The sequence below is a fragment of the Oncorhynchus mykiss genome, chromosome 25 (genome assembly GCF_057628025.1).
Source record: "Oncorhynchus mykiss isolate SJ-2025 chromosome 25, ASM5762802v1, whole genome shotgun sequence".
In the NCBI taxonomy this organism is placed as follows: Eukaryota; Metazoa; Chordata; class Actinopteri; order Salmoniformes; family Salmonidae; genus Oncorhynchus; species Oncorhynchus mykiss.
Window position 1 is genome coordinate 83409653 of NC_143046.1, and position 25785 is coordinate 83435437.

Sequence of the window (25785 nt, forward strand, 5' to 3'; positions counted from 1 at the left end):
AACAAAGTACCGAGTAAAGGGTCTGAATAGTTATGTAAATGTTTAATTTAAATTTGTTATTATACATACATTTGCAAATATGTTTTAAAAAAACAGTTTTTGCTTGGAATTTCAAATCAAATCACATTTTATTTGTCACTTGCGCCGAATACAACAGGTGTAGTAGACCTTACCATGAGATGCTTACTTACAAGCCCTTAACAGTTCAAGAAATAGAGTTAAGAAAATATTTACAAAATAAAATAAAGTAAAAAATCTACTAAAAATAACAATAAAATAACAAGTATGAGGTTACATACAGGGTGTACCAAGTCAATGTGCGGGGGTACAGGTTAGTCAATTTAATTTAGGTAGTGGGAAAGTGTAGGTAATGGGAAAGTGACTATGCATAGATGATAAACAGCGAGTTGCAGCAGAGTAAAAAGAAAGGGGGCGGGGGGGGGGGGGGGGGGGGGGGGTCAATGCAAATAGTCTGGTTGGCCATTTGATTAATTATTCAGCAGTCTTATGGCTTTGGGGTAGAAGCTGTTAAGGAGCCTTTTGGACCTAGACTTGACACTCCGGTACCGCTTGCTGTGCAGCTGTAGAACCTTTTGAGAATCTGGGGACACATACCAAATATTTCCAGTCTCCTGAGGGGGAATAGGTGTTGTCGTGCCCTCTTTACGACTGTCTTGGTGTGTTTGGACCATGACAGTTTGTTGGTGATGTGGGCACCAAGGAACTTAACTCTCGACCCGCTCCACTACAGCCCAGTCGATGTGAATGGGGGCCTGTTCGCCCCTCCTTTTCCTGTAGTCCACGACCCACTCCACTACAGCCCAGTCGATGTGAATGGTGGCATGTTCAGCCCTCCTTTTCCTGTAGTCCACGATCAGCTCCTTTGTCTTGCTCACATTGAGGGAGAGGTTGTTGTCCTGGCACCACACTGCCTGGCCTCTGACCTCCTCTCTATAGGCTGTCTCATCGTTGTCGGTGATCAGGCCTACCACTGTTGTGTCGTCAGCAAACTTAATGATGGTGTTGGAGTTGTGCTTGGCCACGCAGTCGTTGGTGAACATGGAGTATAGGAGGGGACTAAACAAGCACCCCTGAGTGAGTGTTTAAGATATGGGGCATTGTGTGTAGATTGATTGGGAAAAAGACAATAAAATCCATTTTAGAATTAGGCTGTAACAACACAATGTGGAAAAAGTCAAGGGATCTGAATACTTTTTGAATGCTCTGTAAATCTGAGGCACTCCATTTAGTATGAAAAGTTTTGTATAGTTGTGGATGTGCATCCATTTCGTATAATGAAATATTACGATTTACAATTCATAGGACATATTATGGATTCCAATTTGTTGTGGCTAATGTTAGCTAGGTGGATAACACTAAAGTCAGCTAGCTGGCTAATGTTAGCTAGGTGGATAACACTAAAGTCAGCTAGCTGGCTAATGTTAGCTAGGTGGATAACACTAAAGTCAGCTAGCTGGCTAATGTTAGCTAGGTGGATAACACTAAAGTCAGCTAGCTGGCTAATGTTAGCTAGGTGGATAACACTAAAGTCAGCTAGCTGGCTAATGTTAGCTAGGCTAGGTGTTAGGGTTATGGGTTAGTATTAGGATCAGGTTAAAGGGTTAAGGTTAGGGGAAGGGTTAGCTAAAAGGTTTAAGGTCAGGGTTAGGTTAAGGGTTAGATAACATGCTAAGTAGTTGCAAAGTAGCTAAAATGTAGTTAAAAAGTGGCTAATTTGCTACAGTTGTCCACGATGAGATTCAAACACTCAACCTTTTGGTTGCTAGATGTTTGCATGATACATAGTGCACTACTTTTGACCAGAGGCCATAAAAAGACAGGATAAACTCACTGCAACCATCTAAAACACTGACTGCCTAGAGTCTAAGGGCCGGGGCTTGGTTTCTACTAAGCTAACATATGGAATTGTTTTAAGATGGTCATACCAAGGATCATTTAGCTATTTGATTTGGAATTCTAGCACCCTTGTAGGTACAACATTTAATGAAACATTGCATTTGGCCTTACTCTTATTAGCCCATAGAAATGTATTGAATAACATATTCATATATGGCAAAACAGATAGTCAAAACATTTATTCAAATAAAGTATATTTGGGCCTCTTGAGAGGCACAGAGGTCTAATAAGGCAGTGCTTGGCAGGGCTAGAGGCATCACTACAGACCCAGGTTCGATCCTTGGCTGTATCACAACTGGCTGTGATCGGGAGTCCCATAGGGTGGTGCACAATTGGTCCAGCATCATCTGGGTTAGGGGAGGGTTTGGCCGGGGGCGCTTTACTTGGCTCATCGAGTTCTAAGGACTTCTTGTGGCGGGCCGGGCGCCTGCAGGCTGACCATGGTCATCAGGTGAACGGTGTTTCCTGACACATTGGTGCGGCTGGCGAGCGGGTGTTAAGAAGCGCGGTTTGGCAGGTCATGTTTCGGAGGACGCTTGACTCGACCTTCGCCCCCCCCCCCCCTGAACCCTTTGGGGAGTTCCAGCGATGAGACAATATTTACATTTGGGAGAAAAAGGGGGTAAAATACAAAAAAAATGAAGCTTACTTTGCAGTGTCTGTCCTATAGCTCAGGGTTATTTTAATCTGTTTCTATCCATATTTAACCACTTTTTTGGCACTAAAGTATGTCCATACTTCCGTCATTTGGTACTGGGTTACCTTTAGGCGAGTTTTGTGAGGCTTGTGGGCATCGTAGAGCCCAAACCGTTCAGACGCTACAGACTTTTCAGGAAGTCTCCTGGTCTGACAAACATCGCTGTAGCTCTGCCACCTTCCACCGCAGATGTGGAAGGCCGACATGAACAGAAGATATATCTAGTTTAAATAGACAGATTTTGATGGGGATTTTTGTTATTATGCTAATTACATTTCTGTGTGGGCGGTTAAAAACAGGATTAAAACATTGATAAGAGGGAGGTTGAAGTGTCTGTGTGTGTGTGTACCGGTGTAACCGACTAGCTTTCCCTAGTGATTAATCCCATCAGTGGCCTCCTACCTTTCAGACCCATGGTGCAGCAGGTTAGGGTAGGGCTCACCGTGGGATCAGATGGATCAGTGGGTTAAACGCTCATCTCAGATTTCTGCGTGGTGCTGGAACATCAATATTGATGTCCCACAGTGGCACACCTGTCCATGTCACAGCATCACACCTGTCCATGTCACAGCATCACACCTGTCCATGTCACAGCGCCCCACCTGTCCATGTCACAGCGCCTTCACCTGTCCATGTCACAGCATCACACCTGTCCATGTCACAGCATCATACCTGTCCATGTCACAGCGCCCCACCGGTCCATGTCACAGCATCACACCTGTCCATGTCACAGCGCCCCACCTGTCCATGTCACAGCGCCTTCACCTGTCCATGTCACAGCGCCCCACCGGTCCATGTCACAGCATCACACCTGTCCATGTCACAGCATCACACCTGTCCATGTGGATGCCTCAAAAGGGACAGCCCTGTAGCACGGTCAGTTTTCACTGCTGTTACAGCCTGACTACACCCTGTCTCCTCCATTAAACTCATACTGTCTATGTGACGCACAGTCTCCTCCATGAAAAAACTTGTGCTGTCTATGTGACGCGCGGTCTCCTCCATTAAACTCATACTGTCTATGTGACGTGCTGTCTCCTCCATTAAACTCATACTGTCTATGTGACGTGCTGTCTCCTCCATTAAACTCATACTGTCTATGTGACGTGCTGTCTCCTCCATTAAAAAACTCATACTGTCTATGTGACGTGCTGTCTACTTCATTAAACTTATACTGTCTTTGTGACGTGCTGTCTCCTCCATTAAACTCATACTGTCTATGTGACGTGCTGTCTACTTCATTAAACTTATACTGTCTTTGTGATGTGCTGTCTCCTCCATTAAACTCATACTGTCTATGTGACGTGCTGTCTACTTCATTAAACTTATACTGTCTTTGTGACGTGCTGTCTCCTCCATTAAACTCATACTGTCTATGTGACGACCTGTCTCCTCCATTAAAAAACTCATACTGTCTATGTGACGTGCTGTCTCCTCCATTAAACTCATACTGTCTATGTGACGTGCTGTCTCCTCCATTAAAAAACTCATACTGTCTATGTAACGTGCTGTCTACTTCATTAAACTTATACTGTCTTTGTGACGTGCTGTCTCCTCCATTAAACTCATACTGTCTATGTGACGTGCTGTCTCCTCCATTAAACTCATACTGTCTATGTGACATGCTGTCTCCTCCATTAAACTCATACTGTCTATGTGACGTGCTGTCTCCTCCATTAAACTCATACTTTCTATGTGACGTGCTGTCTCCTCCATTAAACTCATACTGTCTATGTGACGTGCTGTCTCCTCCATTAAACTCATACTGTCTATGTGACGTGCTGTCTCCTCCATTAAACTCATAGTGTCTATGTGACGTGCTGTCCCCTCCATTAAAAAACTCATACTGTCTATGTGACGTGCTGTCTACTTCATTAAACTTATACTGTCTTTGTGACGTGCTGTCTCCTCCATTAAACTCATACTGTCTATGTGACGTGCTGTCTCCTCCATTAAACTCATACTGTCTATGTGACGTGCTGTCTCCTCCATTAAACTCATACTGTCTATGTGACGTGCTGTCTCCTCCATTAAACTCATACTGTCTATGTGACGTGCTGTCTCCTCCATTAAACTCATACTGTCTATGTGATGTGCTGTCTCCTCCATTAAAATCATACTGTCTATGTGACGTGCTGTCTCCTCCATTAAACTCATACTGTCTATGTGACGTGCTGTCTCCTCCATTAAACTCATAGTGTCTATGTGACGTGCTGTCTCCTCCATTAAAAAACTCATACTGTCTATGTGACGTGCTGTCTCCTCCATTAAAAAACTCATACTGTCTATGTGACGCGCTGTCTCCTCCATTAAAAAATTGCATTGTCCCCACAATAAGTTGGAGAAGTTGAAATAAAGCCATTTATTTCCGTGAGGCAAAGGACCAGCTACCATAGTGGATTTATAGTGACTGTAAACAGGCTAAGTTGTATCAACAGTGTAATGTAAACTACAGGCTTTTACTGAGTCTAAGGCTCTCAGGACATGGGCTGGTTCAGAAATGGCAGCCTATTCCCTATGTAGTGCACGTATTTTGTCCTGGGCCCTGGTCAACAGTAGTGCACTACATAGGGAACAGGGTACCATTTCAGACGCAACCCTGGTTGCTCTGGTTGTTCTCACACACACACACACACACACACACACACACACACACACACACACACACACACACACACACACACACACACACACACACACACACACACACACACACAAAGTAGCAACCACCTAATAGATCTTGTCTGCTACCTGCTATAGCGGTGAAGGAGAACAGGCTACAGAGGTTGACTGGTAGTTGACCTAGAAGGGCAGAATGAGGTGCCAACAGAAGGAGGTGCTAACAGAAGGAGGTGCTAACAGAAAGAGGTGCCAACAGAAGGAGGTACCAACAGAAGGAGGTACTAACAGAAGGAGGTGCCAACAGAAGGAGGTGCTAACAGAAGGAGGTACTAACAGAAGGAGGTGCCAACAGAAGGAGGTGCCAACAGAAGGAGGTGCTAACAGAAGGAGGTGCTAACAGAAGGAGGTGCCAACAGAAGGAGGTGCCAACAGAAGGAGGTGCTAACAGAAGGAGGTACTAACAGAAGGAGGTGCTAACAGAAGGAGGTACTAACAGAAGGAGGTACTAACAGAAGGAGGTGCTAACAGAAGGAGGTGCTAACAGAAGGAGGTACTAACAGAAGGAGGTGCTAACAGAAGGAGGTGCCAACAGAAGGAGGTACCAACAGAAGGAGGTGCTAACAGAAGGAGGTACCAACAGAAGGAGGTGCTAACAGAAGGAGGTGCTAACAGAAGGAGGTGCCAACAGAAGGAGGTGCCAACAGAAGGAGGTACTAACAGAAGGAGGTGCCAACAGAAGGAGGTGCCAACAGAAGGAGGTACCAACAGAAGGAGGTACCAACAGAAGAAGGTACCAACAGAGACTACTCCAGGACCACTCTAGAGACCACTCCAGGACCACTCTAGAGACTACTCCAGGACCACTCTAGAGACCACTCTGGAGACCACTCCAAGACCACTCTAGGGACCACTCTAGAGACTACTCCAGGACCACTCTGGAGACTACTCCGGGACCACTCTAGGGACCACTACAGGACCACTCTAGGGACCATTCCAGGACCACTCTAGGGACCACTCTAGGGACCACTCCAGGACCTCTCTAGGGACCACTCCAGGACCACTCTAGGGACCACTCCAGGACCACTCTAGAGACCACTCCAGGACCACTCCAGGACCACTCTAGTGACCACTCCAGGACCACTCTAGGGACCACTCTAGGGACCACTCTAGGGACCACTCTAGAGACTACTCCAGGACCACTCTAGAGACTACTCCAGGACCACTCTAGGGACCACTCTAGAGATCACTCTGGAGACTACTCCGGGACCACTCTAGGGACCACTCCAGGACCACTCTACGGACCATTTCAGGACCACTCTAAGGACCACTCTAGGGACCACTCCAGGACCACTCTAGAGACTACTCCAGGACCACTCTAGAGACTACTCCAGGACCACTCTAGGGACCACTCTAGAGATCACTCTGGAGACTACTCCGGGACCACTCTAGGGACCACTCCAGGACCACTCTACGGACCACTCTAGAGACCACTCCAAGACCACTCTAGGGACCACTCTAGAGACCACTCCAGGATCACTCTAGGGACCACTCCAGGACCACTCTAGAGACCATTCCAGGACCACTCTAGGGACCATTCTAGAGACTACTCCAGGAACACTCTAGAGACTACTCCAGGACCACTCTAGTGACCACTCCAGGACCACTCCAGGACCACTCTAGAGACCACTCTAGAGACCACTCCAGGACCACTCTAGAGACTACTCCAGGACCACTCTAGAGACTACTCCAGGACCACTCTAGGGACCATTCTAGAGACTACTCCAGGACCACTCTAGAGACTACTCCAGGACCACTCTAGTGACCACTCCAGCATGTGTCACACTGATGGGGTGGGTGGGCAGTTGAGTTCTACCATGAAACCAGTTCCCCTTGAACAGTAAATACTAGAATAGCAGAACTGAATACTAGAACTGAATATAAGAATAGCCTACTGAATATAGACATTAAATAGTATAATTGGATATTATTCAATACTATACTAGAATTAGTGAATACTATAATTATAATTATTACAGAGAGATAACACAGAGAGGTCCGTTGGATGTTTTCATATTTGTGAGAAGGGTTTTATAATCTTTAACCCGGCTGGGACACTATATCATTCATTTTTATTTAACCAGCTTAGTCTTATTGACATATAAAATAGATTTTTCAAGACAGACCTGGATAAATCTTCCATACTTATAATCTGTTATAACCTGGGTCCCCTCTGTGGAAGTCATATGCCTGTCCTTCTACACATTGGCCTCTGATGGGTGTCAGGAAGACCAGCATTGTGAGGGTGAGGCCCCCAGGGGCCTCGTTATATGTTGGATGGTTAATAAGGATTTAGGTATTTTAAATATTTACTGTGAATGTGCTGTTTGTGAACATCGGAACCATTGCTTTTAAAAGGTGCATTGTTGACAGACCAATGCTGTTCCCTACAACGTGCCTTGGATTGAAATCCAGACATGGTCTTCCAAATGAACATGAGAATGTAATTTAAATTGCCCCACTTGTTCAAATAGGGCAGACACTACAACAGCATCATTGACAAAGCTCTGAACAACTCTAAAAGAAAATGATTTTTCCATAATGGGGCCACAATATCATAATGGTCAATACTCATGGGAGATGTCGAAACAGGTCACAATACTGTTTCATTGGGTGACAGCAGTATGATATCAACACTGTCTGCACACTCTTTGAGGACTTGTGCTTGATATTGTACACTGAATAGTGAGAGAGAGAGAGACAGAAAAGGAGAGAGAGAGACAGAGAAGGAGAGAGAGAACGAGAGAAAGTGAGAGAGAGAAAGAGAGAGAGTGAGAGAGAGGGAGAGAGAGAAAAAGAAAGTGAGACAGAGAGAGAGAAAGAGAGACGAGAGAGAGAGCGAGAGAGAGAGAGAGAAAGTGAGAGGGAGCGAGAGAGGACCCCAGCTGTGCTTAGACACACCATCATGTCCCCCTCCAAGCTACCAATTACTTCACACTGGAGGAAGTTAAGCTACTCTAAAGCTAGGCTTAAGAAATGTATAGTTTACTGAACTAAAGTTACTTTGAAAAAGTAGTTCACGACATCCTAACTACTTCTTGAAAAATGATAATATGTACATCTGAAATGTCATAGAATATAAATGTTAACAGAATGTGTAATTTAGCATCCACCCACTGTTGCAATAATACAAGGTTTCCTAAATTGCATTCTGTACCGGTCCTAAACAAAAACATCATGGCACTCACTACATAGGTGCCTCTCTTCAGACCCAGATGTATCCTTTAGTGGTCTGTGTTGTGTGTCAGTATAATTATTGTGGCATCAGTAGCCTCTGAAACATTAGACACCTGTCCACCTGTCCACTCGTCTGACATCACAGTTGTCCCCTACAAAAGCGTACAGTTCGTTCGGAAAGTATCAGACCGTTTCCCTTTTTACACATTTTGTTACATTACATCCTTATTCAAAAATGGATTCAATTTGTTTTTTCCCTCATCAATCTACACACAATACCCCATAATTTGGGGGTCTCCCCAGTGGTGCAGTGGTCTAAGTCACTGCATTTCAGTGCTAGGAACATCAATACCGATACCCTGGTTCAAATCTGGGCTGTATCACAACTGGCTGTGATTGGGAGTCCCATAGGGCATACGTTTGGCCAGTGTAGGTCATCATTGTAAATAAGAATTTGTTCTTAACTGACTTGCCTAGTTAAATAAGAGGTAAACAAATATTTAAATGACAAAGCATTTGAGGACTTATTACAAATAAAAAACAGAAATACCTTATTTACATAAGTATTCAGACCCTTTGCTATGAAACTCGAAATTGAGCTCAGGTGCATCCTGTTTCCATTGATCATCCTTGAGATGTTTCTTCAACTTGATTAGAGTCCACCTGTGGTAAAAATGATTGGTCATGATTTGGAAAGGCACACACCTGTCTATAAAAGGTCCCACAGTTGACAGTGCATGTCAGAGCAAAAAACAATCATGAGGTCGAAATAATTGTCTGTAGAGCACCGAGACAGGATTGTGTCGAGGCACAGCTCTGGGGAAGGGTACCGAAACATTTCTGCAGCATTGAAGGTCACCAAAAACACAGTGGCCTCCATCATTCTTAAATGGAAGAAGTTTGGATCCACCACGACTCTTCCTAGAGCTGGCCGTCCGGCCAAACTGAACAATCAGGGAGAAGGGCTGATTGTCACTCTGACAGAGCTCCAGAGTTCCTCTGTGGAGATGGGAGAACCTTCCAGAAGGACAACCATCTCTGCAGCACTCCACCAATCAGGCCTTTGTGGTAGAGTGGCCAGATGGAAGCCACTCCTCAGTAAAAGACACATAACAGCGTGCTTGGAGTTTGCCTTGGTCAGGGAGGTGACCAAGAACCCGATGGTCACCTGGTCTGAAGAAACCAAGATTGAAGTCTTTGGCCTGAATGCCAAGCGTCATGTCTGGAGGAAACCTGGCACCATCCCTACGGTGAAGCATGGTGGTGGCAGCATCACTTTTATTCAATAAAAGAAGGGATACATCCTAGACGTCGAGTTATCAGCAGCAGCTGTAAATGTGTGTGGCCTAGGAAAGGATGAACAATCTCTTCAGAACGACAGGGTACTACAACGTATCCATTCTACTACAAGACGACGGTACTACAACATAACCGTTCTACCACAAGACAACAGACTACAACGTATCTGCCCAGAAATATTCTTCAAAGGGCAAGGGAGATCTCTGCTGGGCAACCCAGCCTCAATCTTCGACCAATCTATCAAAGCGTTGCTCAGAGTAAATATATTTCTTGCATTTTCCTTTTTCCGAATGGGCAGTTATTTAGAATGCATAAGATTCTGTATTTACGATAGCATAGCTTCATAAGGTCCGATAGAGACCTAATCCTTTTGTTCCTCAGTCTTCCCGCACTTTCATTCAAACCCAACCCCCTTTCTTTGTGTAACCAGCCGTCATATCGGTTTCATCTGCTAGGGATGTTTTCTTGTGTGACATAATTAGTCATCAATTTATGATCCATCCTGTGTATATGCAATTCTGTGTGATTATTTATGTATTTAGTAAATAAATAATTAAACCAAATTTTGTATTGCTGTTCCAACTTGTTAGCCAGGGTTCATGAAGATAACCAATAATTTTCCGATGTTCAGATGAGACTGAATAAGGGGACGATTAGTAATTGGCTGCTATTGATATAAAATATGACAAGGTCTTTAAGACTTTATTCGGAAGACAACAGCTCTATAAAAATTATTCCGTGGTGCCCCGACTTCCTCGTTAATTACATTTACAAGATTAGTTTAATCAGGTAATATTAATTACAGAGAATTTATTTGATAAAATAGCATGTCATATATCACTTAATCCATGGTAAAGACAGGAGTGGCTTCGGGACAAGTCTCTGAATGTCCTTGAGTGGCTCAGCCAGAGCCCAGACTTGAACCCGATCAAACATCTCTGGAGAGTCCTGACAGAGCTTGAGGATCTGCGAAGAAGAATTGGAGAAACTCCCCAATTACAGGTATGCCAAGCTTGTAGCATCATTCCCAAGAAGACTCAAGGCTGCTTCAACAAAGTAAAGGGTCTGAATACATCTGTAAATGTGATAGTTACGTTTTATAAATGTGCAAAAATGTAAAAATAACTGTTTTTGCTTTGTCATTATGGGATATATGTGTGTATATTGATGGGGGGAAAATTATTTCATCCATTTTAGAATAAGGCTGTAACCTAACAAAATGTGGAAAAATGCACTGTACTGTATATATATATATATTTTTAATATGTGGTCAGAACACTGCCATTGACGACCATTCATTTGAAGGTAAAGAAGTAAGATACGATCTCTTCAAAAGAAACCAGAAAGGATAACCCAATATTACTTAAAGTAAGTTAAATATTATCCATACATAGAAAAAAACACAGAAATATGTTTTGTTATTGTAAAATGCAATTGTGTGAATTGGACAATTTGATCAATTTGGCTTTTTTCAGACAGAATATGACTTTATTTCAGATGTATATAACATTAGACAATATTTTCCATCACACGTAAATGGTTTTAATCCATTTTGATGTGATATTGATAGAGTTTCACAGGTTTCTTACCACCCATTTTTCCTACCATGTTCCTATGATTCCTACCACCCCCCCCCCCCACCTCCCCCAGCTGACCCTCCTAATTTAATATTTCATCCACAGAGTTCCAGATGGCTCTGTGAGGGACAAACACACACACAGCGAGGGACAGATTTTTAATTACCACGCTCTGATTTCACACCCTGGGCATCGCAGCATGGGGCAGGGGTGGGGGACTGTGTGTGTGTGTGTGTGAGTGTGTGTTCGTGACGAGGCCCTCCACAGATGTGATCATGGCTGGTGTTTGCCTCTGGATGTCTCTGACTTACAGGGTGATTCATTAAACCTACAGGACTAGATCCTACAAAGGGCATGGCGAGACAGATAGAGAGAGAGATTAATCATTGATTAGTTAATGCTGTGGGAGCGAGGAAACAGGATGAAGGATGAAGCGTGCTGGGTGCTTTTTGAATCATCCATAAACACCTGTCTGTGTTGGAGGGGGAGAGAGGAAGCAGAAGGCCTGGGACACAGGGGAGGAGCGGAACGAGATGAGAGGAGAGGGGAGGATAGGAGACGGGGATGAGAGGAGAGGAGGGGAGGGATGAAGAGGGGAAGAAAGAGAGGGAGGGAGGGGAGGGGAGGAGTTGGGACACAGGGGAGGAGCGGAAAGAGATGAGAGGAGAGGGGGATGAGAGGAGAGGAGGGGAGGGATGAAGAGGGGAAGAAAGAGAGGGAGGGAGGGGAAGGGAGGATGGAATTGGATCACTTGTCATGATGCCCCTTGTATATTACTCTCAGTCCAAATCCTACTACTCTGCTCTGCCTGGGAGCATGACTCAACAATGATGACGACATGCACAAAGAGTAAAAACAAGTAGAAACTAGAATTTTTCCTTCAGAAAAATGGTGTGCTTGCTTCAGAATAATAACTATAAGTCAGAAGCTTAGCAAGCAGATTAATGACAACATGATTCATTCTGCTACCTCCACTAGTGTAGTTCTCTATACAGTCTGTAGTCGTTGGCCTGCAGGCCTTCCTACTGTACTGTATCCGTCCCAGACATCACATTTCAGATTTTTCCCTGTCTTGTACACTCATGGGACAGAGTTGTGATCAATGTTGATATGGGTGTGTTCTAAAAGAGTCAAATAACGAGAGGACACACCTCTCTTGTCTCTTCACTTCCTTCCTTTCGTTAGGATTCCAGACTATTTTTAGATTATTTAGAACTCCTTAGTCTGCAATCCAAATAACACCCTATCCCCTACATAGTGCACTACTTTTGACCACGGCCCATAGGGGTTGTGCACTATATAGGGAATAAGGTGTTATTTTGAATGCAACCAAAGGAGTTGCAACCAACTATAAGGTTCCATTTGAGACACAATCTTTGTTTCTATGATGCTCGATATGAACGTCGGTGCACAAAGAGATGCTGTCCTATAGTGTCCCCATCACAGTCAGACGACCACAACCCACAACTATTAGATTACCACAGACATCTGTGCCCTCCCCTGGCCTCAGCGGGCACTGTCCTGCCCAGCCTGGTTCTGCTCTACATGACGAGGAGGAGGAGGTAGAACCTGGGGCTCCAAGGTTTAGGGGAGGGGTGAGGGCAGTGGCTCAGGAAATGATGCCTCCCCTGGGATGCAAGGAGACAGCAGGCAAGGTCCTTTCTCCAGGCCATTGCCTTATGTCTGTGGTTATTTTAGGCTATTTTAGGCTATTATTATCATCAACTGGTCTAGGGCCTGTCTTACGGATAGGATTGTAATGGTGGAGCGACAGAGAGACAAAGGACTGATTCTAGATCAGGTGCGAGAGAGAGAGAGAGAGAGAGACCATGGAGGGTAGAGATACAGAGGACTGATTCTAGATCAGGTGCTAGAGAGAGAAATCGTGACCATGGAGTTTAGCGATACATAGGACTGATTCTAGATCAGGTGCTAGAGAGAGAGAGAAATAGTGACCATGGAGGGTAGCGATATAGAGGACTGATTCTAGATCAGGTTCTAGAGAGAGAAATAGTGACCAAAGAGGGTAGCGATACAGAGGACTGATTCTAGATCAGGTGCTAGAGAGAGAAATAGTGACCATGGAGGGTAGCGATACAGCTAGCTGGACAGGGCTGCGGGTGAATGGGTGCATGTGGCCTTACAGCTGGCCTATACACTGAGTGTACAAAACATTAACACCACCTGCTCTTTCCACGACGAAGACTGATCAGGTGAATCCAGGTGAAAGCTGTGATCCCTTATTGATGACACCTGTTAAATCCACTTCAATCAGTGTAGATGAAGGGGAGGATACAGGTGAAAGAAGGATTTTTAAGCCTTGAGACATGGATTGTGTATGTGGGCCATTCAGAGGGTGAAAGGGGCAAGACAAAATATGTAAGTGCCTTTGAACAGGGTGGGGCAGCAGGTGTCTTTGAACAGGGTGGGGCAGCAGGTGTCTTTGAACAGGGTGGGGCAGCAGGTGTCTTTGAACAGGGTGGGGCAGCTGGTGCCTTTGAACAGGGTGGGGCAGCAGGTGTCTTTGAACAGAGTGGGGCAGCAGGTGTCTTTGATCAGAGTGGGGCAGCAGGTGTCTTTGAACAGGGTGGGGCAGCTGGTGCCTTTGAACAGGGTGGGGCAGCAGGTGTCTTTGAACAGAGTGGGGCAGCAGGTGTCTTTGAACAGGGTGGGGCAGCAGGTGCCTTTGAACAGGGTGGGGCAGCAGGTGTCTTTGATCCGGGTGGGGCAGCAGGTGCCTTTGAACAGAGTGGGGCAGCAGGTGTCTTTGAACAGGGTGGGGCAGCTGGTGCCTTTGAACAGGGTGGGGCAGCAGGTGTCTTTGAACAGGGTGGGGCAGCTGGTGCCTTTGAACAGGGTGGGGCAGCTGGTGCCTTTGAACAGGGTGGGGCAGCAGGTGTCTTTGAACAGAGTGGGGCAGCTGGTGCCTTTGAACAGGGTGGGGCAGCAGGTGTCTTTGAACAGAGTGGGGCAGCAGGTGTCTTTGAACAGGGTGGGGCAGTAGGTGCCTTTGAACAGAGTGGGGCAGCAGGTGTCTTTGAACAGGGTGGGGCAGCAGGTGTCTTTGAACAGGGTGGGGCAGCTGGTGCCTTTGAACAGGGTGGGGCAGCAGGTGTCTTTGAACAGGGTGGGGCAGCAGGTGTCTTTGAACAGGGTGGGGCAGCAGGTGTCTTTGAACAGAGTGGGGCAGCAGGTGTCTTTGAACAGGGTGGGGCAGCAGGTGTCTTTGAACAGAGTGGGGCAGCAGGTGTCTTTGAACAGGGTGGGGCAGCAGGTGTCTTTGATCAGGGTGGGGCAGCAGGTGTCTTTGAACAGGGTGGGGCAGCAGGTGCCTTTGAACAGGGTGGGGCAGCAGGTGTCTTTGAACAGGGTGGGGCAGCAGGTGTCTTTGAACAGGGTGGGGCAGCTGGTGCCTTTGAACAGGGTGGGGCAGCAGGTGTCTTTGAACAGAGTGGGGCAGCAGGTGTCTTTGAACAGGGTGGGGCAGCAGGTGCCTTTGAACAGGGTGGGGCAGCAGGTGTCTTTGATCCGGGTGGGGCAGCAGGTGCCTTTGAACAGAGTGGGGCAGCAGGTGTCTTTGAACAGGGTGGGGCAGCTGGTGCCTTTGAACAGGGTGGGGCAGCAGGTGTCTTTGAACAGGGTGGGGCAGCTGGTGCCTTTGAACAGGGTGGGGCAGCTGGTGCCTTTGAACAGGGTGGGGCAGCAGGTGTCTTTGAACAGAGTGGGGCAGCTGGTGCCTTTGAACAGGGTGGGGCAGCAGGTGTCTTTGAACAGAGTGGGGCAGCAGGTGTCTTTGAACAGGGTGGGGCAGTAGGTGCCTTTGAACAGAGTGGGGCAGCAGGTGTCTTTGAACAGGGTGGGGCAGCAGGTGTCTTTGAACAGGGTGGGGCAGCTGGTGCCTTTGAACAGGGTGGGGCAGCAGGTGTCTTTGAACAGAGTGGGGCAGCAGGTGTCTTTGAACAGGGTGGGGCAGCAGGTGTCTTTGAACAGGGTGGGGCAGCAGGTGTCTTTGAACAGAGTGGGGCAGCAGGTGTCTTTGAACAGGGTGGGGCAGTAGGTGCCTTTGAACAGAGTGGGGCAGCAGGTGTCTTTGAACAGGGTGGGGCAGCAGGTGTCTTTGAACAGGGTGGGGCAGCAGGTGTCTTTGAACAGGGTGGGGCAGCAGGTGTCTTTGAACAGAGTGGGGCAGCAGGTGTCTTTGAACAGGGTGGGGCAGCAGGTGTCTTTGAACAGGGTGGGGCAGCAGGTGTCTTTGATCAGGGTGGGGCAGCAGGTGTCTTTGAACAGGGTGGGGCAGCAGGTGCCTTTGAACAGGGTGGGGCAGCAGGTGTCTTTGATCAGGGTGGGGCAGCAGGTGTCTTTGAACAGGGTGGGGCAGCTGGTGCCTTTGAACAGGGTGGGGCAGCAGGTGTCTTTGAACAGAGTGGGGCAGCAGGTGTCTTTGAACAGGGTGGGGCAGCAGGTGTCTTTGAACAGGGTGGGGCAGCAGGTGTCTTTGAACAGGGTGGGGCAGCTGGTGCCTTTGAACAGGGTGGGGCAGCAGGTGTCTTTGAACAGGGTGGGGCAGCAGGTGTCTTTGAACAGGGTGGGGCAGCTGGTGCCTTTGAACAGGGTGGGGCAGCAGGTGTCTTTGAACAGAGTGGGGCAGCAGGTGTCTTTGAACAGGGTGGGGCAGCTGGTGCCTTTGAACAGGGTGGGGCAGCAGGTGTCTTTGAACAGAGTGGGGCAGCAGGTGTCTTTGAACAGGGTGGGGCAGTAGGTGCCTTTGAACAGAGTGGGGCAGCAGGTGTCTTTGAACAGGGTGGGGCAGCAGGTGTCTTTGAACAGGGTGGGGCAGCAGGTGTCTTTGAACAGGGTGGGGCAGCAGGTGTCTTTGAACAGAGTGGGGCAGCAGGTGTCTTTGAACAGGGTGGGGCAGCAGGTGTCTTTGAACAGGGTGGGGCAGCAGGTGTCTTTGAACAGGGTGGGGCAGCAGGTGTCTTTGATCAGGGTGGGGCAGCAGGTGTCTTTGAACAGGGTGGGGCAGCAGGTGCCTTTGAACAGGGTGGGGCAGCAGGTGTCTTTGATCAGGGTGGGGCAGCAGGTGTCTTTGAACAGGGTGGGGCAGCAGGTGCCTTTGAACAGGGTATGGTAGTGGGTGCCAGGTGTACCGGTTTGTGTCAAGAACTGCAACGCTGCTGTTTTTTTCACGCTCAACAGTTTCCTGTGTGTATCAAGAATGCTCCACCACCCAACTTGACACAACTGTGGGAAGCATTGGAGTCAACATGGGCCAGCATCCCTGTGGAACGCTTTCAACACCTTGTAGAGTCCATCTCCTCGACTCAGCATTAGAAAGGTGTTCCTAATGTTTGGTAAACTCAGTGTACAGACTACGTGAAGAATCTAGATGTAATTCTATACCAATAGATTGACCCTACCTTAAAGGAAGTAATAATGTACAGTAGTGTGTAGATGCATCCCTTGGGCTCTTGACTGATGGACTACAAATGAATGGTGAAAAAGTTTACGTTCATGTTAGAAATGTTGCAGAGATGATCCATTAAGTCGAAATATCTTTCAAATAAAATGTCACGTAATACAAAAATCCCAAAGACACAAAAACAAATAATAAGAAAAGTTGATTGGATGTTCTGGCATTAGAAGGTGTTCTCCTGATGGGAGTACAGGGAATTGGTTGATCCAGCTCACCTGGCAGGCACTGTGTATGTGGATGTAAACAGGAAATACTTCTCTAACTGTTCTCATTTACTTGGCATCATACCCTTCGCTGGAAGCCAGGCCAAAGAGTTGGCTTGCATCCCAAATGGCACCGTATTCCCTACATAGTGCACTACTTTTGACCAGAGCCCCTCCCCCTATTCCCTACATAGTGCACTACTTTTGACCAGAGCCCCTCCCCCTATTCCCTACATAGTGCACTACTTTTGACCAGAGCCCCTCCCCCTATTCCCTACATAGTAAACTACTTTGACCAGAGCCCCTCCCCCTATTCCTTAGTGCCCTACTTTTGACGAGAGCATTATGGGGAAGAAGGGGATCATTTGGGACGTGTCGATGATACTGCCTGGTTATATGGTCTAATTCTCTCCTTTCATCTATAAGGATCACATACCTTTAGTGTAGCCATCAACTGCGCATAATGGTATTCAAACTCATTCCTGTACAATGTTTAGTGACTGCAGTGAGTTCCAGATAGCATCTGCTACACACACTTTCACACACACACGCACGCACGCACGCACGCACACACACACACACACACACACACACACACACACACACACACACACACACACACACACACACACACACACACACACACACACACACACACACACCAGCGTTGGACTGGTCAGCAGTGAGGGGAATGTAGTGTTATGCTACGTTGCTCTGGGTGAGGAGGAACAAACACAGCTTCCTCAGCCACCAATAACACTTCCTGACTCCCTCCGCTAGATGGTTAACAGTCACGTCTGAGTCCCTAATGGCACAGGTTGCTCTGGGCCCTGGTCAAAATTAGTGCACTAAATATGGAACAGGGTGCCATTTTGGGACACAGACACTATTACAAACATACGGACTTGTTTAGAGTCTGCAGGACAGTTTATAACCTAAACATAACCTAAGCATGCTGTCTAGATAGATATGGATACACTACCCAGAGGGAATCATGAGCTAGTACAAAAATTTGACAGAAAGACTGCAAAGCATATACAGTACCTTTGGTTGTTTGTTACCTTGAAGAGAAAAGAAGGAAGGAAAGTGTTGCTAGGATACGATAGTAGATCTTAGTAGGTAGAAGGTGCTTTTAGGTAAGGGGGTTAATTGGTCATAACATTTTTAAACATGGAAGACCAATGCACTGTTCATATAATTAAAATAGCTTAATTGTTACGGAATGTTCAATAGAACAAACCTTTTAAAAACTCTGAAGCGTTACGGCATAGCCTTCATTTTAAACATGGTCTTTGACCAGCATAGAAAGATATACAAGTGCATCGTACTGTAGTAGTTCAGTAGTGGAAACAGAGCCTTCGGAAAGTATTCAGACCCCTTTACTTTTTCCACATTTTGTTACGTTAAGACCTCATCCTAAAGTGGATTGAATATTTTTTTTAAATTCTCAGCAATCTACACACAATATTCCATAATGACAATGTGAAAACAGGTTTGTAGAAGTTGTTGCTAATTTATTAGATATAAAAAACTGAAATACCTTATTTAGATAAGTATTCAGACCCCTTTGCTATCAGACTCGAAATTGAGCTCACATGCATCCTGTTTCCATTGATCATCGTTGATATTTTTCTACAAAAACCAAGCCATGAGGTCATAGGAATTGTCCGTTGAGCTCCGAGACAGGATTGTGTCGAGGCACAGATCTGGGGAAGGGTACCAAAAAATATCTGCAGCATTGAAGGTCCCAAGAGGTCTCCATCATTCTTAAATGGAAGAAGTTTGTGACCACCAAGCCAAACTGAGGAATCGGGGGAGAAGGGGCTTGGTCAGGGAGGTAACCAAGAACCTGATTGTCACTCTGACAGAGCTCCAGAGTTCCTCTGTGGAGATGGGAGAACCTTCCAGAAGGACAACCATCTCTGCAGCACTCCACCAATCAGGCCTTTGTGGTAGAGTGGCCAGATGGAAGCCACTCCTCAGTAAAAGACACATAACAGCATGCTTGGAATTTGCCAAAAGTCACCTAAAGACTCTCAGACCATGTGAAACAAGATTCTCTGGTCTGATGAAACCAAGATTGAACTATTTGGCCTGAATGCCAAGCGTCACATTTGGAGGAAACCTGACACCATCCCTACAGTGAAGCATGGTGGTGGCAGCATCATGCTGTGGGGATGTTTTTCAGAGGTAGGGACTGGGAGACTAGTCAGGATCAAGGCAAATATGAACAGAGCAAATTACAGAGAAGTCCTTGATGAAAACCTGCTCAGGACCTCAGACTGGGGCAATGGTTCACCTTATAACAGGACAACGATCCTAAACACACAGCCAAGACAACGCAGGAGTGGCTTTGGGACACGTCTCTGAACGTCCTTGAGCAGTGATGAAAAAAGTATCAAAATGTCATACTTGAGTAAAAGTAAAGATACCTTAATATAAAATGACTCAAGTAAAATAAGTACTTGAGTAAAAGTCTAAAAGTATTTGGTTTTAAATATACTTAAGTATCAGAAGTAAATGCAATTTCTAAAATATACTTGGATTACCATATATACTTGGATGACCATGGATGTTCTCTTGATAAGTTTGTGAATTGGGACATTTTCCTGTCCTGCTGAGCATTCAAAATGTAACGAGTATTGTTGGGTGTCAGGGAAAATGTATGGAGTAAAAAGTACATATTTTCTTTAGGAATGTAGTGAAGTAAAAGTTGTCAAAAATATAAATAGGAAAGTAAAGTACAGATATCGGAAAACTACTTAAGTAGTACTTTAAAGTATTTTTACTTAAGTACTTTACACCACTGGCCTTGAGTGGCCCAGCCAGAGCCCGGACTTGAACCCGATCAAACATCTCTGGAGAGACCTGAAAATAGTTGTGCAGCAACGCTCCCCATCCAACCTGACAGAGCCTGAGAGGATCTGCAGAGAAGAATGGGAGAAACTCCCCAAATTCAGGTGTGCCAAGCTTTAGCATCATACCCAAGAAGACTCCACAGACGCATCTCAAATGGAACCCTATTTAGTGCACAACATTTGACCAGGGCCCATGTGTAGGAAATAGAGTGCCATTTGGATGGAGTGCATATGCAGTACATCACTGTGATGAGCTAACGTCCCCATCAGGGAGTCTCATTGACTTTTGACTCATAGCTACTACGGTGTAAGTGGCTACAGTTAAACAATGAGAACATTTTTAAAAAATGTTATTACTCTCTACTTACAGGAATAATTACACAGGATGTGTTCCAAAATGGCACCCTATTCCCTATATAGTACACTACTTTTGACCAGGGAGGCAGACACAATAATGAGAACCCTAACTATAATGTATGACCCTGATCTCTACCAGTCCGGCCAGAACTAGGCCAGTGACTCAGCAGTCAGTGGGTTTTAGAGAGTGTGTGTGTGTGTGTGTGTGTGTGTGTGTGTATGGCTACTGACTCAGTCGTAAGTCGGTTTTAGAGAGAGCCACACCCCAAAGCAGTGTCCAGCTGGGAATGGAAAGCAACAATGGGTTTTCGGTGGACAGAGAGGAAAAGTCTTTAACTGGGAAATCATTAGCATTTTATTAAAGTCTTTTGTCTCCCTCTCTCTTACACTCTGTCTGTCTGTCTGTCTGTCTGTCTGTCTGTTACACACACACACACGCACGCACACACACACACACGCACGCGCGCACACACACGCACGCGCACACACACACACGCACGCACGCACACACACGCGCACACACACACGCACTCACACACACACACACACACACACACACACACACACACACACACACACACACACACACATATCTACAAACATATGCACACTTCCCTTCTCCGACATCTCTGTTCTGTTCTGTGTCACGAGAGCTGAGCAGCCTGTAACGGAGCAGTTGCATAATTATGACGCTGGACTTGTTATGTGCCTTTATAATACCCTGGCAGAAAACACTCATCTATTTCAGCGGTTAAACCATTTCAGTGTAATGTAATCAGGGCTGACGCCTGAGAAAATAACAACGTGAGAACATGGTCATTCTCACCACACAGTGAAATACAGTAGGAGATAGTAATACATGCACACCTAACATGGCTGACTGGGTGTGACAGTGTGAAGGTGTGTGTGTGTGTGTTTGTGTGCGTCTGTAAATCTGAATGTGAATCTGGCCGTGCGCGTGAATGTCTGCTTGTATCAGTGTGTGTTCCCAAATATAGCCTTTCCCAGAGAGAAGAGAATGTATCCAACATGGCCAACACTAACCCTGCTGCTTCACTGAGAGGACAGCTCAGCCTGTGGTCAGCTGATATTTTACAATAGTACCGAACGGTGACTGCCTTCTGAATAGGAACGACCAGAGAACCCAAGGGAGGGTTGAGGGATTCCTAATCCATTCTCAGACCCCCCCCCCCCCCTGTCTCCAGCAGCATCTATCCTCCAGTCCTCTCCCTTCCCCCCAACCTCCTTCTCTCTCTCCGTCTCACTCTCTCTTCCCCCACTCATGCAAATTTTCCCTAAACAGATGCTCCTAATTTATCCCTCTCCATATAACAGACCTGTCCAATGTGAAATGAAAACATTCCATTCTCTCAATCCCTCGCTCTCTCACATACACACAGAGATCAGAAATCCAAAGGCAGTAAATGCAAAACCCACCTCAGAGAGAGAAAAAGGGAGATGGAGGGAGAGAGAGAGGGAAAGAGGGAGTGAGAGGGATAGAGAGAAAGAGAGAGAGGGAAAGGGGGAGTGAGAGGGATAGAGAGAGGGAGGGAAAGACGGAGAGAGAGAGGGAAAGAGGGAGAGAGAGAAAGAGAGAGAGAGGGAAAGAGGGAGTGAGAGGGATAGAGAGAGGGAGGGAAAGAGGGAAAGAGGGAGAGCGCGAGCGAAAGGGAAAGAGGGAGAGAGAGAGAGAGAGAGAGAGAGAGAGAGAGAGAGAGAGGGAAAGAGGGAGAGAGAGAGAGAGAGGGATAGAGAGAGGGAGGGAAAGAGGAAAAGAGGGAGAGCGCGAGCGAAAGGGAAAGAGGGAGAGAGAGAGAGAGAGAGAGAGGGAAAGAGCGAGAGAGAGAGAGGGGGGAGAGGGAAAGAGAGAGAGAGAGAGAGAGAGAGAGAGAGAGAAAGAGCGAGAGAGAGAGAGAGAGGGGGATTACATGATGTAGAGACCAGCTGAAGGGAAGACGGGAACAGAACAGACCTTTTTCTCCCCTGCAGCACTGACACAACCACTGACTGTAAATCAACAGACCCACCGCCACTGTGAAGCAGACACTCCCTAACAATCCTTTTTCTTACAACCAAACAAAGAGAAAGCCAACAATACATGGTTAGAATATGGTGGCAATGTGTGTCTTACCTCTGTAATGTGTGGACTGCTCCCCTAGTGATGCCAGAGACATGCAGTCTGGTGGAGTAGTATCCACAAGCTCCCTGACTCTCCCTCTCCCTCTCTCTCTCTCTCACACACACACACACAGTCAGTCAGGCAAGCAAGCAGGAAGGCAGGCAGGCAGGCAGGCTCATACACACACACTCTTTCACTGTGCTGTGGCTCCCTCTCTAGCTGCTCTCACTTGCTGATCCAGCTGACATACGCCCTCCCCTCCCCTCCCCTCCTTCTCTAGCTGCTCTCACTTGCTGATCCAGCTGACATACGGTCTCCCCTCCCCTCCTTCTCTAGCTGCTCTCTCTTGCTGATCCAGCTGACATACGCCCTCCCCTCCCCTCTGCTGCTCTCAATCTCTACCCTTCAGCCAGCACCAACACTACACTACACTGTGCCTACAAGGAGCCAGTAGGAGCCCCTCTCCTCTCTGCCTCACTCCCTCCCCGTACATCTCTCTCTTCCCCCCCCTTCTTTCTCTCTCTCCCTGTTTGACACTTAGACACAGTGCTTCTGTGGGGCCACAGGAAAAGGCTTGACTGTCTTTTTAATCACAGACTGTAAACAAGCACAGACTGTAAACAAGAACAGACTGTAAACAAGCACAGACTGTAAACAAGAACAGACTGTAAACATACACATACTGTAAACATACACAGGCTGTAAACAAGCACAGACTGTAAACAAGCACAGACTGTAAACATACACATACTGTAAACATACACAGACTGTAAACAAGCACAGACTGTAAACATACACATACTGTAAACATACACATACTGTAAACAACACAGACTGTAAACAAACGTATAATGTAAATAAACACAGACTGTCAACAAACACATAATGTCAACTAATACAGACTGTAAATAGACAAATACTGTAAACAAACACATAATTTAAGAGCAGATGACAGTGACACCCATGGCTTTTTCCATCTTTGCATGTAGATGATGTAGCTGATGTAGCTGATGATGATGTAGTGAAGGTAGATGATGTAACTGATAAGGATGTAGATGATGTAGCTGATGATGATGTAGTGAAGGTAGATGATGTAGCTGATAATGATGTAGATGATGTAGCTGATGATGATGTAGTGAGGTAGCTGATGATGATGTAGTGAGGTAGCTGATGATGATGTAGTTAAGGTAGATGATGTAGCTGATAATGATGTAGATGATGTAGCTGATGATGATGTAGTGAGGTAGCTGATAATGATGTAGATGATGTAGCTGATGATGTAGATGATGTAGCTGATGATGATGTAGATGATGTAGCTGATGATGATGTAGCTAAGGTAGATGATGTAGCTGATAATGATGTAGTGAGGTAGCTGATGATGATGTAGTGAGGTAGCTGATGATGATGTAGTTAAGGTAGATGATGTAGCTGATGATGATGTAGCTGATGATGATGTAGAAGACGTAGTTGATGATGATGTAGTGAAGGTAGATGATGTAACTGATAAGGATGTAGATGATGTAGCTGATGATGATGTAGTGAAGGTAGATGATGTAGCTGATAATGATGTAGATGATGTAGCTGATGATGATGTAGTGAGGTAGCTGATGATGATGTAGTGAGGTAGCTGATGATGATGTAGTTAAGGTAGATGATGTAGCTGATAATGATGTAGATGATGTAGCTGATGATGATGTAGTGAGGTAGCTGATAATGATGTAGATGATGTAGCTGATGATGTAGATGATGTAGCTGATGATGATGTAGATGATGTAGCTGATGATGATGTAGCTAAGGTAGATGATGTAGCTGATAATGATGTAGTGAGGTAGCTGATGATGATGTAGTGAGGTAGCTGATGATGATGTAGTTAAGGTAGATGATGTAGCTGATGATGATGTAGCTGATGATGATGTAGAAGACGTAGTTGATGATGATGTAGTGAAGGTAGATGATGTAGCTGATGCTGATGTAGATGATGTAGCTGATGATGATGTAGCTAAGGTAGATGATGTAGCTGATAATGATGTAGATGATGTAGCTGATGATGATGTAACTAAGGTAGATGATGTAGCTGATGTAGATGATGTAGCTGATGATGATGTAGAAGACGTAGTTGATGATGATGTAGTTGATAATGATGTAGATGATGTAGCTGATGATGATGTAGTGAAGGTAGATGATGTAGCTGATGTAGCTGATGATGATGTAGCTGATGATGATGTAGTGAGGTAGCTGATGATGATGTAGTTAAGGTAGATGATGTAGCTGATGATGATGTAGCTGATGATGATGTAGTTAAGGTAGATGATGTAGCTGATGATGATGTAGTGAGGTAGCTGATGATGATGTAGTTAAGGTAGATGATGTAGCTGATGTAGCTGATGATGATGTAGCTGATGATGTAGTGAGGTAGCTGATGATGATGTAGTGAAGGTAGATGATGTAGCTGATGATGATGTAGATGATGTAGCTGATGATGATGTAGCTGATGATGATGTAACTAAGGTAAATGATGTAGCTGATGTAGATGATGTAGCTGATGATGATATAGAAGACGTAGTTGATGATGATGTAGCTGATAATGATGTAGATGATGTAGCTGATGATGAAGTAGATAAGGTAGATTATGTAGATGATGATGATGTAGCTGATGTAGCTGATGATGATGTAGCTGATGTAGATAAAGTAGCTGATGATGATGTAGTGAGGTAGCTGATGATGATGTAGCTGATGTAGCTGATGATGATGTAGACAATGTAGCTGATGTTGATGTAGATGATGTAGCTGATGATGATGTAAAGAGGTAGCTGATGATGATGTAGTGAAGGTAGATGATGTAGCTGATGCTGATGTAGATGATGTAGCTGATGATGATGTAGCTAAGGTAGATGATGTAGCTGATAATGATGTAGATGATGTAGCTGATGATGATGTAACTAAGGTAGATGATGTAGCTGATGTAGATGATGTAGCTGATGATGATGTAGAAGACGTAGTTGATGATGATGTAGTTGATAATGATGTAGATGATGTAGCTGATGATGATGTAGTGAAGGTAGATGATGTAGCTGATGTAGCTGATGATGATGTAGCTGATGATGATGTAGTTAAGGTAGATGATGTAGCTGATGTAGCTAATGATGATGTAGTGAAGGTAGATGATGTAGCTGATGATGATGTAGATGATGTAGCTGATGATGATGTAGATGATGTAGCTGATGATGATGTAACTAAGGTAAATGATGTAGCTGAAAGTGATGTAGATGATGTAGCTGATGATGATGTAGCTAAGGTAGATGATGTAGCTGATGATGATATAGAAGACGTAGTTGATGATGATGTAGCTGATAATGATGTAGATGATGTAGCTGATGATGAAGTAGATAAGGTAGATTATGTAGATGATGATGATGTAGCTGATAT

General features: G+C 45.6%; 1 protein-coding gene across 1 annotated transcript in view; it reads right to left on the reverse strand.

Annotated features, from left to right (window-relative positions):
- Nucleotides 1–22468, reverse strand: part of LOC118944226 (guanine nucleotide-binding protein G(I)/G(S)/G(O) subunit gamma-2) — a 31725-nt gene extending 9257 nt beyond the window's left edge. The window contains exon 1 of the mRNA XM_036962553.2: nt 22372–22468. The gene's annotated coding sequence lies outside the window, so the exon portion shown is untranslated. The remainder of the gene's footprint in view (nt 1–22371) is intronic.
- Between the last annotated feature and the right edge of the window lie 3317 nt (nt 22469–25785).